General features: G+C 43.6%; 1 long non-coding RNA gene across 1 annotated transcript; it reads right to left on the reverse strand.

Moving 5' to 3' along the window:
• Positions 1–6,393: 6,393 nt before the first annotated feature.
• Positions 6,394–10,177, reverse strand: LOC111814043. The gene is made up of 3 exons (XR_002819121.1): positions 10,033–10,177; positions 9,815–9,821; positions 6,394–6,404 (listed from the first exon to the last, which is right to left on the reverse strand). It is a non-coding gene; the product is annotated as an uncharacterized LOC111814043 (long non-coding RNA).
• Between the last annotated feature and the right edge of the window lie 1,054 nt (positions 10,178–11,231).

Consider the following 11,231-nt stretch of genomic DNA (forward strand, 5'->3'; position numbering starts at 1 on the left):
GGGATCCTGTTGGGAGAGAAGAAACACTCCTGGCTGGCTTTACAGCTGTGCGGAGAATAATTGAGTGACCGTGCCATCCCATTCTTGTTCTAGAGTCACAGGAAACAGCTGAGGGCAGTAACAGGCAGTGGAGAGCCAGGTGTGAAGCCAGAGGGCCTTTGGCTGGGAAAAAGGTTTTCATGTCTTACAGCTGGAGGGCTAAGAAATGGAGGACCAACCTCAAGGCTTCCTAACCTCTAGTGGACAGACTTCCAAGGTGGCTGCCAGCCAGGAGAGATCTGTCATGCCCGGGTCAGGTGCTCTTATGGAAACCCTGAGACCTAAAGAGATGGGCATAGCACGTGAACGCTGCCAAAGTGTTTTATTCCCTAGACTTAATTCCCGGGCCTGCATGACACCCTGCCATCTCGGCAAGCATTCTTTACCCCATCCCTAGACTGCCTAACTGCAAAGAGCTTTCTGCCTCGGCAGCATGGGCCCTTTTCAGGACTTTGCTTTTTCCTAGGCTCAGAGTAATTAAGGTTGAGCAAAGCTAAAGTGAGATCCCATAACTGAAGCAGCAGGCTGTGCTGCAGAGGAATGACAAGACGGAGCTAGCTACTGGGATGAGCTAAGGGAGGATGCCTGAGGCTGGAATCAATTTTACCTAGAGCAGTGATGGCAAACCTTTTAGAGACTGAGTGCAAGACCACAACCCCAAACCCACTTAGTGTAGACTGCAGTTAGACCCGAGTACTGAGGTTTTAGTTTGGAAAAAACAACCCAACCTTTAATATCTTTCGTCTTAAGAACAGTAACTGCGTGCCATAGGTTCGCCACCACTGACCTAGAACATGAGACTAGAAAGTTAGAGTTCAATGGGAGTACCTTCGTTGGGTTGTTGGATTGTGGGCTAAAGCTATGCTAAGTTACAGGGTTTAACACCCTGGCAGGGATGACGGGAGAAGGCTTTTAGCAGCATGGCAAAAGTAATGGCCCATTGTGAGCCAGGCTTGCTGTGACAGATGGAGGAAAGGACTTCAAAGCCCAAGAGACGTGTGTGTACTAGAATGGATAGGCTCTAGAAGGTCTGTCAAATGATCATGTTCTGTGAAAGTGCCCAATAGAAACCATTTAGCAGCAACTTGGCACAGGTGTCACGAAACAGTGTGGGACAGCTCTCAGGAGGCCAGTTCTGCTACATTTAACAAGGCCTTGAAGATACTCTGATGACAAGGCGCAAGCAGCATTGAATTTAAGATAGATTTCTATGGGTCATTCTTGCTGCTAGGGAAAGACTACCGCAGAGCTTAGCTTGCTGATGGCAGCATGCGCTAAAGCTGAAAAGCAATGGTCTAGTGGCGGTATGTAAATAGCCAAAAGTCAGAGGGTCACAGTGTACTGGCTGTCAAGTGGGAGTGGTAGTCAAGGAGTCCTAGGCTGCAGGCAATACAACACCACACCCTTATAAGCATAATAGATAGTCAAAAGGATCACTTTATGTTCCATGAGACAAAATCAAGGTTGGATAACAAAGCCCGAGGGTGACCACCCCAATATAATTGGTCATCCCTTGCTCAGTTTCTGAACCTGAGCCAGTGCTTTCAGCAAGAGCCCCTAACTGAAGAGGGGCCTGGGTACCAGGAAGAACCACCGCCTCCGTACAGGGTAGGTGTCACTGTGTTCCCAAAGGGATCCATAGCCATTTAATAATCCGGTCTTCTGCAAAGGAGGAACATGAAGCATTTCAAGGACTGCTGGACAGGTTGAACTGATACTGTGATAACCAAGTTGCTTCCCTGTTTGAGGGAGAAGTTTGGTAACAAAAATTCTGGCCAGTGTTCTTATGATGGGTTCACTGAGTATAGGGAAAGCCAAGTGGAAGCTTGGGAAACTGAGTAGCTGTGTTAGTCATTTTTCTGTTCTTACATCAGAATACCTGAAGTAAACGTCTTACAAGAGAAAAACGTTTATGTGGGCTCAGTTGGAAGGTTCAGTCCATGATTGATTAGCTTGTGACTTTGGGCCTGTGGTAAAGAAGTGCATCGTGATAGGAGAGGGTGGTGGAACAAAGCTGATCCCTTGGTGACCAGGAAGCAAGGGGATGAGCGAGAGCCTAGGGCCCTTGAATCTCTTCGAGGGCATAGCTTCAGTGGCATAAAGACCTCCCACTAGCCCTGAAGAGGACTGAGGAAGTCCCACCTCCTCAGTGTAGCAGCCCATGGGGACTGTGTCCTCAAACGTGGGCCAGTGACCCAAACTACAGCACTGCCTTCCTGTTTGAGCACTTCAGCCAAGAGTGACATAAAGGGCTGACCAGAATGGTGGCAGAAATTGGCACTTTAAGGGACCCAAAGAACACAGAGGCGATGGTCTCAGATTGTGCATGTTAGTTCATCATTCTGCCTTCTGCAGACGTTTGCAAGTTTGGCTAATAACCTCGATTGTTACAGCTACGCTGGGTGTGCTTTCTTTGTTCCCAGTTACAAATGGTAAAGTACATGGAATATATGTCCTAGGGCCTCCTTAACTATGTTACTTTATCCTATGGAATTCAGATCCTTTACGTAAAATATGGTCGGGCTGGATAAACAATGGGCAAAAACCTTGATGCCTTGGTGAGGTGTTCTAGAGGGAGATCAACCCCATGAACCTTCAAGGGATGAGCCTTAGGAACTTCATGCCAAACTCAGACAATTTAGGATTCCAGTGGTGAGGGACACTTGGTGCCTCCCCTCCAAAGTGAGACTCTTGACAGGGAGCAAGCACAAACCCTGCTGAGTCTCTTTGACCACTACATCCGGGCAGCGATCGCATACCTGCAGATAGTGCTCTGGCCTGTGTTCTAATTGATGCCGAAGGCTGCCTTCTCTGAGCAGCACCCACAGCAGGAAAGGGCTTGGCAGCAGGCCAGGGTGCAGCGGAAGCAACTTTGCTTCTTGAGCCATACAGTGCATGATGTTACACTGGAAATGTGAGGAATGGGATAAGACATGTCGTGGAGTTGAAAGCGACAATAGGAGAATGAATGCAGCAGTGTGTGTGTGATGGGTTCAGTCATGCCACCCCAGAGTCATGTCAGTTGGGGCTTCAGAATGTGCCCTTATTGGGAGTAAGGTTGGAAGATACTGCTCCTAGCCAAGGAGTACCAAGGAGTGGCAGAAAGTGCTAGTATCTGGGAAAGAAATGTGGACTGCTTACCCCTTGGAGCCTGCAGGAGGAAGAAACACCAACGTCAGTTTCAGAGTCTTGACTCTCCAATCTGTGAGAAAGCAGTTCCTGATGTGCTAAGCCACCTACTTTGTGCTAAGTTTTAACTCCAATTCTAGGATGTTCATATGTATGGGATCTAAGAGAACACCCAGGAGCTGCCATCACCCTGTGAGATCCTGGGGAGCATGCTGCTTCCTTGCCTAGGGCTCTGGTCTCTGGTGATCAGCATGAGTCCTCACTGGCAGCATCTTCCTTCATGGGATCCCGTACGTATCTCACTGAATTACAAGCTTTGCCTGCCACTCTGTTAATTGTGGTTCTTTATGTCCACAGACCAAGAGGCATGTTGCCAGTTACTGTCTTGGTAAAGTGGGGTGACTCTTTGCCAGGAAGAGTCCTGGCTGATTTTATGATGGCCATCAGGAGGAATTTGAGGAGGCTCCAGGCAATGCATGTGGGCTTCCTAGGTGCTCCTTTGCCCATTTGGGACTATAAATGGGCATGCATGGATGTGACTGATGCCCTACCCCTACATAAGTGTGTATAGCATTGGGATGAGCCCTGGGTGGTGCCATTTGTTAAGCCACCAAGCCCAGTAGAGGTGAGAACCACTAGGCAGCTTCTGGGTCGCAAAGAGTGATCTTGAGTGAGCATATGCCTCAAAACTGTGAGGTTTTTCAGTGGTACATTAAAGAGATGGGAAAGATTAAGGAGGCCTTGATCGACTAGTTCTCACTCTCCTATCCAAGTAGTACTAATCAGGCCCATCCCTGCTTAGCTTCTGAGATCAGACAAGATTGGGCACATTCAGGGTGGTAGGACCATAGACTTTCATTGAGTCTAAATGACGGGGAGGAGCTGAGGGAAATGGAGTGATCCTCTGACCTGAGACAAAGAAAGCTGAGCCTTTCACAGGCTTTTGCGAGGGGTGGGTTTGAAGGGCAGGTTTAGTGACACCTAAGGAGCTGATTGAGATCTCCCCTGTGTGCTTGGGAAAGGTGAGAGGAAACCGTATCCAGGCCTGGGTTGGGGAAGGAGGAGGAAGTGGTCATTGGGAAGATAAGCTACTGTCTTAAGGACTTCAGCTGTGTTAGATGACCACCGTAATCATTCAGCAATTCGTACTAGGGCTGAAACCTATCAGTAGCAGGATGACTTGGTTGGCTACTTTGGCTCAGTGTGGCCCAACTATGACAAATTTCTTTTTTTTTTTTTTTTTTCCTTTTTTTCCATAATTTTATTGAGAAACAAATAGCAATGAGACAGTTTCAAACCAAATTGGTAGGACAGTTTCAACAATTAACACATTGCATACATTCTTCCCAGTGGTTAATTGCTGTGCTAGATGCAGACATGATATCCTATTTACAAACACTATTAGAACAAATCCCTCCACTCACTAAGAGAATGTAACTATACAACCATCCTCACCATTTGGAATACACAGATACAAAATGGACATTCATCTGTATCCCCTTTTTTGTTAAGTTCCATTATATGAATATTATAGGTGTGTTAACTCAGCAAAATATTCTAACAGAGTCCAGTAGACCAAATACTATTATGGACTACTGGACTCTTTTTTTTTTTAATTTCTTTTCAAAATTTTATTGATAAACATATAGCAATGAGACAGTTTCAAATCAAATTGAAAGTACAGTTTCAACAAATAATACACTGCATACATTCTTCTCAGTGGTTAATTGCTGTACAAGATGCAGACTTGTGATCCTACTTACAAACACCATTAGAAAAAATCATTCTATTCATTAAGAGAATATGACAAATTTCTTAATAGGCTTATATAGGATCTGATTTCTGACACTTAAGAACACGTGGTAAATGTATCTTCTTCCTGTGCATTTTGATCATGGTTTTGGCAAACTCCTTGCTGGAATATTATAATGAAGTATATGAGGGTGACCTTTTATAATTCACTTCTTAGCCTCTGCCCAGGCAGAATGTAATTAGTCCATTCAGAAAGCAAATAGACCATAAAGCGTGCACACCTGTGCTTCCAGAACGACTAGTTACTTATTTGCCAAGTAGGAACAATTCAAAGCATAGAATTTAGCAGATGAAGCCATAATCATATTTTGTGGAATCAAACATAGTACAATGATAAAGCCGATATATTGAAGCGTTCATAATGAATAATCAGAGTTAGAACATATACACATATGTAGGCTAAGATATTTTTGATAAAGAGCAAAGACAAAATGACATTCTGTGCAAAGGCAAAATGGTATGCTAACTGCAATTTGCTAATTAGTAGAATCCAAATAGCTGCATGTTTACCTTAAATCAAGGTAAGAAAGCAGCTACCATTTGCCACATATTTATTGTCAAACTACTACAATACTTAGAACAGATGAAAGATTTAAAAATGAAGTATTATGTCAGTCCTTAAAGCTTGAATTTTATTAGAAAGACTAAGAGATAGCACAAGGCCAGTAGGAGCTCGTGTTTGCTGCGGTCTGTGTACCAAGTTGCTTTACCCACACAAGCTCACTGTATGACACCGGAGAGGCAGTGTGTGGCTTTGGCTCCCAGGATCACCCAGTCAGTGTGCGTCCCTGTCCTAGAAGGACAGAGCTGCTCACTCAGAGTTGCTTCCATCATCTCTGGCAGTCGCAGTTACAACCTGATGGCAGTCCTCACCACATGATCGAGGGCCTGTTAGCTCGGCGTGAGGTACAGTGGGTCTTCCTTTGGGTCCATGACTGTGTAATGCAGAAGTGCAGGATGCAGGCTGGTGGGGTGACCTCTGATGGAGGGGGACATGTGGATAAATTTGTCCCTCCTCTCCTTCACAGTGGCTCCCAGTGCTTTCTCAGGAACCCAGTGTGAGATTTTTCTCCTTACCCTTCTCACTTTCACACTCTGCTCCTATGGGGCTCACATTTAGTAAAGGTCTTTCTAAGGAGACTGCTAAAGCAGGTCAGCGGTACTGATGGCAGGCTAAATCTATGATTATGAGAGGTACAGTCTATGAGGACCTGAAAAAGTAGAAGTGAAAGCTAGTGTAGCTGGAAAGATTTAAAGAAATCCATGTAGAGAGGATGAACTGTGTGTAAACTAGACAACACATTTTAACAATAAGTCTAAACTGGGTTCTTTTAAAAATTCAGAAATACGTGCTCGCTTCGGCAGCACATATACTAAAAAAAATTCAGAAATAACTTTGGGGACTACATATGTTTTTAGTGATGCTTATTATTATTATTATTGCTTTTGTATTTAGTACAGGGTCTACAGAGTCTCACTACACAGATCAGACTCATGGTGATCCTCCTGTTTTCAGCATCCCAAGTAATGGGATTACAGGCACGCACCACCACGCCCAGTCTCAATCAATCAATGTCTCAGTGTGCCCCAGGGGCAGGGCCAGGATGGCACACTGGGGCTTGAACCCCGGTCTCTACTCTGCTGAACTATCTGGCTGGCACTGTGATGCTTATTTTATCCGACATTTGATTTAAAATCTATTTGAATTTTGGAGGCATTACTATAATTTTGATTCAAAATTTAGCACCACTGACTCCAATAAATGATTCTTGGGTTTTCTAGAAATTAAATTTAGGAACGTTTGAGAAATCAAGATATATAATCCTTTGAAAATAATCTCTCTGCAATTACAAATGATTTTCAAAAGTACTCAGCACCTTTGGAAAAAGTTAGTCACATTCCAAACCACTTTCAAAGGAGCTACAGTCTAGACATGAAATCATCGGTATGTGTGTACATATTTTATCTATTTGTGTTTAATTTTAGGATCAAATGTTATAGGTCCTGGGTTTATCCCTTCTTAAACGTTAACGTCTTTTCCTGTTTCCTTTTTTTTGGTGGTAATAGGGATTGAACTCAGGACCTTGCACTTGCTAGGCAAGCACTTATTCCACTGAGCTATCTCCCTGGACCTCTAAATTTCCTCTTTAATAAGCGAGATGTAATATCAATCTATTTTGGTAAGTCAGTAAGGGAAATAAGGGCAACTTGCTTCTCCAGTATTCTTCTAGGCACAGCTAACAAAAGCTTGTACTTAAAAACTTCTTATACCAAGATAAAGCAAGACATATGCAGCAAGAGTTGTAGCTTTTGGGTCTGATAAGGTCAGTGAAATCCCCTCAGGATTTATCCTGAGATCCTGTACCTCAGATTGTAGATTCTTTGTCAGTGTCAGCCATGTGGATGAGTCAAGGCCATTGCTTGGCCAATGTGCTCTCTGTGAAATCCTGAGAGAACGTTTTCTCTCCATGTGACTCTCCTTAGGCACACTCTTCATTTATTACCTACCCTTTTTATTTTGAGACAGGGTCTTGATAAGTTGCCAAAGATGACCTTGAATCCATTAGAAAAGTATAACAAGGTATGAAAAGTAAAGCCATATCAATATGCTGAGCTGTAAAGGGTTCAAGTCAACAACTTCTGACATTGCCAGTCCTACAGATAACCCACTACTACTATGGACTACTGGAGTATATTGGAATATTTTGCTAAATTCATACACCTACAATATTTAAATGGCAATGGAATGCCCATCTCTGACAAAACTAAACAAAAAAGGAGATACAAAGGAAGGACCATTTTATATCTGTATATACAAAATAGGATAGATATACAGCTACTTTCTCTTAATTCAATGAGAAGAAAGATTTGTACTAATAGTGTTTGGACAGGTATCATGTCTACATCTTGTACTATGAATAACCACTATGAAGACAACAATATGCAATGTATTAATTGTTGAGACTGTCCTATTAATTGGTTTTGAAACTGTCTTATTGTTATTTGTTTCTCAATAAAATTAATTTAAAAAATTAAAGAAAAACACCTCTTATGTGGCAAAAAGACTAGGCTGAGCCAGAGAATCAGTCAAAAACATTCCGTGGAGTGGGTGCGGATGGAGGCATCCTTCTGCCTCATCTCCTAGACTCCTGGGTTTGCAGGTATGTGTGCTGAGCCTGAATAATCTTCCTAGTTTAAGGTCAGCTAATTAGAAAACTTAACTTCACTTTGATGATAGAAAATCACATGTTCTCCGTTCCCTGGAATTAGGATACGGACACCATTAGGAAGCCATTTTTCTACGTATAATTGTAAGACAAAACTGTTAACAGCTTTATTACAGTATTATTGATAGAAAAAAATTGTATGTAATAGCTGAGAGTGGTGGCACATACCTGTAACCCCCAGCACTCTATGAAGCTGCTGCAGGAGTACCTAAGTTTGAGCCCAACCTGGGGTAACCAATTTAGTGAGACCCTATCTCAAACAATAAAAAAGGGCTAGGTTTTTAGCTCAATGTAAAGATCCTAGGATCAATCCCTTGTACTGAAAAATATATATGTACATAAATATATAAAATACAATATAGAATAAAGATTGTTTTGGGCGTATTCTGATGGTTGCAATAATTATAATCCCTGTTACTGTTTGTGTATAAGTGTCCCCCCAAAGCCTCTTGTGATCTTGGGGTGGCTTCTGGAGATTGTGATTGATTGTTGTGGGTGTGGATGCTGCACCTGCCCTGGTGCAAGTAATTTGAATTACAATGGAAGGTGGGAAGAGAAGCTAGCTGCTTGAGCTGCTGCTACCCCTCCCTTGTGCCCTTGCTCTTTGCTGCCACCATGGAAGGTTGACCTCTGCCATGTGCTGCTCTGCCTTGAAGCCAGCTGAGTGTGGACTGAAGCCTCCAGTAACTGTGAGATAAATAAACCTTTCCTTCCTTCATTTTGGGTGGCGGGTATTTGTCCCAGTAATGAGAGAAGAGTAACTAAGACAGAATTTGGTACTGCAGGAGTGGGGTCGTTGCTGTGGCTAAACCTGACCATGTGGATTACAAGCTTTTGGGAATGGCTTATGGGAAGAGATAGGAAAGGTTCAGAGATGTTGCCTACAAGCGAAGCACTGGAACAGCTTCGGCTGTTCTGTTTGGGAGATTCTGGTCAGAGCTCAGAAGACCAGAATGGCGGCAGTGGCCACACCAGTTTCCAGAATGGCGCTGGTGTGGAGAAATTATTCCTTGGAATCAGGGTCAGAGTGCTCAGCAATCCAGGCACTCGACCCCTACAGCCAAGAGAGAAGGAAACCTGGCTACTGCTCCAGCTGGCAGCAGACCTTGGCATCATCCATGCGGCACATGTTTTAGGTGCATTCAGAAAGCAGGAGTTCTGAGGTTAAGAAGGCTTCCACCTCGATTTCAGAAGAAGGCCTGGGAGGCCAGGAAGTGTGCCCCTGAGAGGGCAGTGTGTGAAGCTGTGAGTGAGAAGCCTATTCAGTGGAAATCTCAGAAGTTTGGAAAATCCAGGAATGGGGATCATTTAAGGGAAAATGCAAAGAGGGAGCAGAGCCGGCCTAAGAGAGAAGCCATGGGAGCTACCATGAGTGCCACAGGGGCGCAGCCTCATGGAGTTCACAACTCATCACAGATTGCTTGGGATGTCCCTCATGGAACTGCAGGACTTAATGTCTGCCCTGCTGGATTTTGGACTTGTGTTGGTCCCAATGCTTGGTATCCTGTTGTGTGTACCTTTTGGAATGGTAATGTTTATCTTGTGCCTTGGAATGTTGGATGTATCTAAGTTTTCATTTGTACAGGGGCTCACAGCTGAGAGTTTACCTTGGATCTTGGAGGAGACTTGGGACTTGGACTTTTCAGCAATGCTGAAACTTTTGGGACTTTGGCAACTATTAGAGATGGACTAGAATGTCTTTTGCATAAAAGGATGTACATGAGTCTTTGGGGGTCCAGGGATGGAATGTTATGGTTTGTGTACAGGTGTCCCCCCAAAGCCTCATGCTGTCTTGGGGTGGATTCTGGAGTTTGTGAATGATTACTGTGGGTGTGGTTGCTGCACCTGCCGTGGGGCAGGTAATTGGCATTATAATGTAAGGGGGGAAGAGAAGTTAGCCGCTTGAGCTGCTGCTACCCCTCCCTTGAGCTCTTGCTCTTTGCCACCACCATGAAAGGTTGCTTTCTGCTATGTGCTGCTCTGCCTCAGAGCCAGCTGAGTATGGGCTGAAACCTCCAGTAACTGTGAGCTAAATAAACCTTTTCTTCCTTTATTTTGAGTGTCGGGTATTTGTCCAAGCAACGAGAGAACAGTAACTAAGACAATCCCCAACGTTCTTAAAGGTGGGATGGAGGAGCTAGAGGGCTGAAGGGACAAAGGATGTCATGTGAGCAGCACTCTCTGACCATGTGGGAAGGACCATGATCAGGCTCTAGAAGTGGAAGATTCCAGGAAGCAGAGTCTCTCCCAGAGCTCCTAGAAAGCGATACAAACGTGCCAGTGCTCCAGTTTCATTTTGGAGAGGCTTTTGTCACACTTGTAACCCACAGAACTGTAGATAATACATTAGGATTGGCTGCCACTACTATCTGTAGTAAAGTTACAGAAACAAGAGAACACTAATAGACTTAGTTATTTTTAATCTTCGTAAAAAATTACACTTATTGGTACATTTGACTTATACATAATGATAACATTCACCGTAGGGAATCTGCGCATGGTATGCCTCGTTGCTTCTTTTTTTCCCATCCCCCTCCCCTCCCTTCAACCCTTCTTCCCCTCCTTATTCACAAAAGCTTTGTTTCCATGTTTTCCTCCTACCCTCTCCTTCCCTCTTTTGCTCTCCCTCCTCCCTAGTGCCCCTTCCCATTTGAGCATTTTCTTCCTATCTCACAATAGAAGAGTCATCTTTTATCTTAAAACACTTTGGCGTGTTTTGTGACTATGGGATCAAACACTGTTACATAAAATAGTTATTATTTCCAGGTGAAATTTAAGCACTTCTTGAGTTTACTGTGAAATATTTATTAATCAAACAAGTGGGGTGCAGAAAATTTATAGCAATGTGACTTTACACAGAGAGGGTGTAGAAGGTGAACAAATTTGAGCCTCCTACCATATTATTCTTTTTTCTAATGGTTAATACTTGTGAAGAAATTTATAATGATAGATGCCATGTGAAATTCAATAATCTTTATGACGCTGTCACCAGGCCACAATTTTTAAATTTTTTTTTTTTTTTTT

This window comes from Octodon degus, unplaced genomic scaffold (genome assembly GCF_000260255.1).
Source record: "Octodon degus isolate 3935 unplaced genomic scaffold, OctDeg1.0 scaffold00260, whole genome shotgun sequence".
NCBI classification, from domain to species: Eukaryota; Metazoa; Chordata; class Mammalia; order Rodentia; family Octodontidae; genus Octodon; species Octodon degus.